Genomic DNA, 7,252 nt, shown 5'->3' with positions numbered 1-7,252 from the left:
AAATGAATCATTATATACAGTCTGTTTTTCTCATGTTCATATGTTTCTACAAGCCATCTATTAAAAAAAAGGAAGTACTTACATGTTAAAATAGCCGTCCAAAGGATGCGTATCCCCAAAATTGTAATTGCTTCAACGCGCAATACCTAAGTAATGAAGTAAAAACAAATGAATCAAGAACAATGTTTTAAAAAGAATGCTGACACATCTGCATGCAAGACAATAATAGATGTTGTTTTAAGGAGTGGACAATAAAACATTTTTTACAAATATCTCTCTCTGACTTTTGATTTTCACTAAATGTGCAAGAAAGGCTATTGATGTTTTTATGGAAATGTACACCAGTGATGTACAAATGTTTCACATAATTTTGATTGATACTTTTGGCCACTATGAATTAGTTCTGGACCATGGCACATCACAACGATAAAAAACTTCTTTTAAATATCCTCCCAACACACATATATATATATATTTCTAATAATCACAGCCCAAGGGTGGCAGATAGATCTCCTTGTCTCCTAATACTGAATATTAGTACACACAGCTTATATCCCATACTATATATAAAAACAAACTGCCTCTATCCCATTACTGTATATAAGTACACACGACCTGTAGTCACAGCCTCTGTTACTGTATATTAGTACACACGGCCTCTCTATCATATTACTATAGATTATCTTGCACCGCATATCTGTAGTATTATTGAACGTTTGTACCCAGGCCTCAGTATTCTGTAATTGTATATATTTACACATGCCCCAGTATCTTATTCCTGTATATTAGCACACACTGCATCTTTATGGTATGACGATATATATTTGTACACACTGACCCAGTATCCCAATAAGTAGTATCTTTTTAATTTAATTTTTTTAATACGATAAATTTCATAGATACAATAGCAGTAGTTATAGTTGCGAAAAACAACACTTGTTTCAAAATAAAATATTTGAGTCCTTAGCTTTCCTATATCTGAGAATCATAGTTATATCACACTTATGTATACACACACATATATATATATATATATATATATATATATATATATATATATATCTCCTGTATTTAAACATATGTAGGGACATCTTCAGTTAGGTGTATTAAAACAAAGTCAATAAATGCTATCTATATTAGTCTCAGGATATATGGACTTCAGAGTATCATCTCTCGTTTGTAAGAAGAGTCTATTGCGGATTTTATTTTCAATTGCATTGAAACCAATCCATCAAATTGGACTATGAAGAAAACATGATAAGCTCAACTATTTACATCCAACATAACCTAGCACTGGAATGGTGGAACAGATACTTATCCAAAAATCATTCAAATATTTGCCTGACAGTGGATGCTGCAGCACCACATACCAAAGGGGTGGTTAACCCTAAATGAAATTCAAACAAATGTGATGATAGATAGAATATAACACAACTTGCAAAGTGCAAACATATATAGAGAACATTAGTAATAGAAGACAATTATTTTCGCCAAAATTCCATTTAAAAAAAGAATAAAAAAAGGTTGCTTTATTCACTATGCATGTTAAATTGGAACACTACAACAAGAGGTTAAACAGGATCAATTTGTTGAAGCCAGAAAGTCATATAACAAACTATTGGATGAGCTGGGAAGGGCTAGACTTTTACAATGTCAGGCAATAGTGGGAGCTTAGAAATCCTTCAGGCAAGGAAGAATTGGTGATGTGTTTTTCAACAAAATGTAACAAAACAATAAAACAAAGGAACATGACAAACGACCTACAGTAGTAAGAGGCTATACTAAAATAGGATAAAACGATATAAAGAAAGAGCAATACTGTTACAGCCTATAATATATATATATATATATATATATATATATATATATAGTCCATGTAAAAAACAAGGTAACAGCACCACAGCACACAATCTTCTTTTAAAGGTGAAAAATCTTTATTTGAGGTTTAGCAACCAGTAAAAAGCGACGTTTCGGACCTACATAGTCCTTAATCATGCATAAGTTACAATCAAACAAACTGACTTTAAAAAGGGTATCTGGACCAATCATGCTTCAATTCTCAGTGTTAATTGGTTTAACCCATACCTATCCAGGTTTGTAAATTTCAACAACACAGTGACCTCTAGTGGTACCAGAATATGTTCCATCATTTAAAACCATTATAAAAACAAATACAAATCATAATCTCTATTCAGACCATATGGATGTAATGTGTTCAGACGTTTAATCCACCATACTTCTTTCTGTTTTAATTTTAGTTCCCTATTACCCCCTCTTCTATGATGGGGGATATGGTCAATCACTTGAAAGCGAAGCTGGCTTACTGTATGACCCATATTTGTAAAATGTGCTGATACTGGAAGTGACATATCTTTTGATTTAATGGATGCTTTATGTTGACTAAACCTATCCCTGGCGGCTTGGGTGGTCTCGCCAATGTAACAAAGACCACATGGGCATTTAAGTAGGTAGATTGCATAGTTGGTTTGGCATGTATATAACCCATTGATTGTATATTGCTTTCTTTTGTCATTTTGTGCTAAGAATTTCCCTTTAATAACTGAATTACATTGAGCACAGTGTAAGCAGGGGTAACAGCCTTTATTAGGGGTAGTTAGATAATTTACATCAGACATTTTAGATGTACCTATATCAGCTTTTACTATGTGATCCCTAAGATTTTTTACCCTTCTATATGATGGCATAGGGGGGAGTTTAAATGATTCTATCTCTGGATTATATTTTGACAAAAGATGCCAGTGTTTTCTTACTATTCTAAAGATGTCATTGCTCTTGTCACTGTATTCCATAGGAAGCACTAATCTATCTGTTCCTTTCTCTGTTGGTTTTTTATCATGTACTCTATCCAAATCCTGAATGTTTTTAGCGATATTTTCTTTTGGATATCCTCTTTGGATAAATTTATTGCCCATAGACACTAGTCTTTCTGGCAATACTTTTTGATCTCTAACTATTCTTTTAGTACGCAAAAGTTGACTCCTGGGTATGGATTTAAAAACAGTATCAGGGTGGAAACTTTCATATCGCAGCAGAGTATTTCTATCTGTGGGTTTTACATATAGATCTGTACTTAATGTATTTCCATGTCGATATACAGTTGTATCCAAAAAGTTAATCTTTTGGATAGAGTAAGTAAGGGTAAATCTTAGACCTGTCATAGAGGCATTAATATCCTCAACAAACTGTATCAGGGACTCCAATGAGCCCCCCCATATGCCAAAAATATCATCTATATACCTTAGCCACAGCTTACAATGGCTGATGAATGGCTGATTAGTGTAGACAAATTTGTTCTCAAAGCCACTCATGAACAAATTGGCATATGAGGGGGCTACATTGGAGCCCATGGCTGTTCCCCGCTTTTGCATGTAGTAAGTGTCTTGAAAGAGAAAATAATTGCAATATAGGACAAGTCTCAACATGTCATCAAAAAAGTCAATCTGGGATAGATTATATAAGCCACTGTCACTCAAAAAACTTTTCACAGTCAATAGACCTGCCTCATGGGGAATAGAGGTATATAGATTTACCACATCCAGTGAAAAAATTAACCAAGTATCCTCTATTTCAATCCCCATAAGTTTTGAAAGAAAATCATTTGTATCCTTAATAAAGGATTTTTGCTGTTTGACAAATGGAAAGAGGACTTTGTCCAGAAAGATAGAGATATTAGAAAAAATAGAATCGGTACAGGCCACAATAGGGCGTCCTGGTGGATGTAATAAGCTTTTATGTACTTTGGGTAATGTATAAAAAATAGGTGTTATGGGGTATTTATTATACAGAAAATCATAGACCTGTTTAGAAATAATGTTATGAGTCAAAGCTCTATCTAATATGCCCTTAAGCTCTCTTTGTATTTCTTTAAGAGGATCATGATCCAATATTTCATAAACCCCTCCATCTGACAGCTGTTGTAATATCTCCTGCACATAATAGTCAGTGTCTAACACTATTATTGCTCCGCCCTTGTCAGCATTTTTTATGGTGATATTTTTGTTATTTTTCAAAGTAGATATAGCCTCCCATTCCCCTTTTGTGAGGTTATGTTGTTTTGTGTAAGGATTTAATCTAGTTTTTTTCATTAGATTAGCAACATCTTGTTGAACAAATTTAACAAATGTTTCTACACCTGAGTTGCTTGTTGGAGGTACATATGAAGATTTTTTGTGCAGATTTAACTTTTTCAAATTCAAACATTCACTCTGCATATCATCTTCATTTATTGCATTAGTTTCACTTACATTGGCTACATTTTTACCACCATATATTGATTTCAACCTTAGAAGTCTGAAAAATTTGTATAGATCTTTGTCAATTTCAAACTCATCACAATCTTTCACTGGACAGTATGACAAGCCCTTCATTAATAAGCTATGCTCATTATCTGTAAGCTTATATTTCGAAATATTAATAACCAGATTAGTTTCAACATTTGCCTGTGGACTAGCATTGGGTATCACAGGTATAAACTCAGACAGTGTACTATCTACTATGTCACACTCTAGGGAGTTAATTTCAGGCAGTTCATTTCCCCTTATTATACCACACTCTAAGAGGTTAATCTCAGGCAGTTCATTTCCCTCAAGTGGATTTTCAGATAACACTGGAGTACTAGCAATATTAGACAGTTCGTTCCGTTCATTTCCCTTTATAAAGTTAGTAACAGGCAGTTCATTTTTGTTAAACAGTAAGGGGTTAACAACCGGCAACTTTTTTACCTCTATTGTTGTTTTCTCATACCCCTGCGATGTCTGGCTCCTCTCCGTGACCGCTGCGGCTGCCCTTGCTGGTTCCAGGAACTCCGTGTGTGCATCTTGTACTCCCTTTGATCGGCGGTGCTTCCGCCCTCCCCTCCGGTGTCGCCTTCTGAGCCTGTGTCTAAAAAACTCTCGCCGGATGATGAGCTGTCTTCCTTTTCTTGCGCTGCTGTAATTCTCGGCTGTCTCCTCCAGCGTGGGCCCTCGCGTCGTGGCGTCTGGTCATGTGACCACTGATACACTCTGTTGTTGGCATAGTCCGTTTCATCCCGTGCAAATTTAACCCTTTTCCTTTCTTCCAGGTCTGAACGGTATTGTGCCAGTAATGCATCTACTTCTTCTTTAGTAGTTTTCAGCATATCCAGGGTGAGTTTAGTTTCCATCATTCTTTCCACTTCTGATACGGTTTTTTTCTGTTTCTCAATTTCCAGTTGTAGGCACTCCACGGTCAAGACGATAAGGTCAAATGAGCACTTATTCAGAATGCTCTCAAATTTACTTTTATACATTTCATTGTTAGATAGAATGGTGGGCCTCAGTTTAACTCTTAAGCCTCTGGGGATCCTTTTAATACGGTAGTATTCTGCAAGTGTCACAGAATGCAGTTCCAGAGATATCAATTTTCTTTTTGTTCTCTCATACTCTTTTTTAGTGTCTGCTTCTGCAGTGACCCTTAAAAAATTCCTTGATCCCAGGGCCAGTGAGGTGATGCGTGCTGCATCTATGTCTGAATAGGAGAAAGTAGAAGGCTGCTTGTCCTCCATTGTGTTTTCACTCACTACAGGTGCTTGTGACTCTGCTGATTCCATGAACAAGAAGTAAGTGAGTTGAATCCAGCACCATAGGTTTTAGTAAAATTTCTTTCCCACCTGTGTGCACGTTACCAAGGAGTATCAGCCAAACTCCAGTGTATACAGTCCATGTAAAAAACAAGGTAACAGCACCACAGCACACAATCTTCTTTTAAAGGTGAAAAATCTTTATTTGAGGTTTAGCAACCAGTAAAAAGCGACGTTTCGGACCTACATAGTCCTTAATCATGCATAAGTTACAATCAAACAAACTGACTTTAAAAAGGGTATCTGGACCAATCATGCTTCAATTCTCAGTGTTAATTGGTTTAACCCATACCTATCCAGGTTTGTAAATTTCAACAACACAGTGACCTCTAGTGGTACCAGAATATGTTCCATCATTTAAAACCATTATAAAAACAAATACAAATCATAATCTCTATTCAGACCATATGGATGTAATGTGTTCAGACGTTTAATCCACCATACTTCTTTCTGTTTTAATTTTAGTTCCCTATTACCCCCTCTTCTATGATGGGGGATATGGTCAATCACTTGAAAGCGAAGCTGGCTTACTGTATGACCCATATTTGTAAAATGTGCTGATACTGGAAGTGACATATCTTTTGATTTAATGGATGCTTTATGTTGACTAAACCTATCCCTGGCGGCTTGGGTGGTCTCGCCAATGTAACAAAGACCACATGGGCATTTAAGTAGGTAGATTGCATAGTTGGTTTGGCATGTATATAACCCATTGATTGTATATTGCTTTCTTTTGTCATTTTGTGCTAAGAATTTCCCTTTAATAACTGAATTACATTGAGCACAGTGTAAGCAGGGGTAACAGCCTTTATTAGGGGTAGTTAGATAATTTACATCAGACATTTTAGATGTACCTATATCAGCTTTTACTATGTGATCCCTAAGATTTTTTACCCTTCTATATGATGGCATAGGGGGGAGTTTAAATGATTCTATCTCTGGATTATATTTTGACAAAAGATGCCAGTGTTTTCTTACTATTCTAAAGATGTCATTGCTCTTGTCACTGTATTCCATAGAAAGCACTAATCTATCTGTTCCTTTCTCTGTTGGTTTTTTATCATGTACTCTATCCAAATCCTGAATGTTTTTAGCGATATTTTCTTTTGGATATCCTCTTTGGATAAATTTATTGCCCATAGACACTAGTCTTTCTGGCAATACTTTTTGATCTCTAACTATTCTTTTAGTACGCAAAAGTTGACTCCTGGGTATGGATTTAAAAACAGTATCAGGGTGGAAACTTTCATATCGCAGCAGAGTATTTCTATCTGTGGGTTTTACATATAGATCTGTACTTAATGTATTTCCATGTCGATATACAGTTGTATCCAAAAAGTTAATCTTTTGGATAGAGTAAGTAAGGGTAAATCTTAGACCTGTCATAGAGGCATTAATATCCTCAACAAACTGTATCAGGGACTCCAATGAGCCCCCCCATATGCCAAAAATATCATCTATATACCTTAGCCACAGCTTACAATGGCTGATGAATGGCTGATTAGTGTAGACAAATTTGTTCTCAAAGCCACTCATGAACAAATTGGCATATGAGGGGGCTACATTGGAGCCCATGGCTGTTCCCCGCTTTTGCATGTAGTAAGTGTCTTGAAAGAGAAAATAATTGCAATA

Source organism: Bombina bombina, chromosome 3 (assembly GCF_027579735.1).
Source record: "Bombina bombina isolate aBomBom1 chromosome 3, aBomBom1.pri, whole genome shotgun sequence".
Taxonomy (NCBI): domain Eukaryota; kingdom Metazoa; phylum Chordata; class Amphibia; order Anura; family Bombinatoridae; genus Bombina; species Bombina bombina.
Note: the sequence above shows the minus strand (reverse complement) of the source record.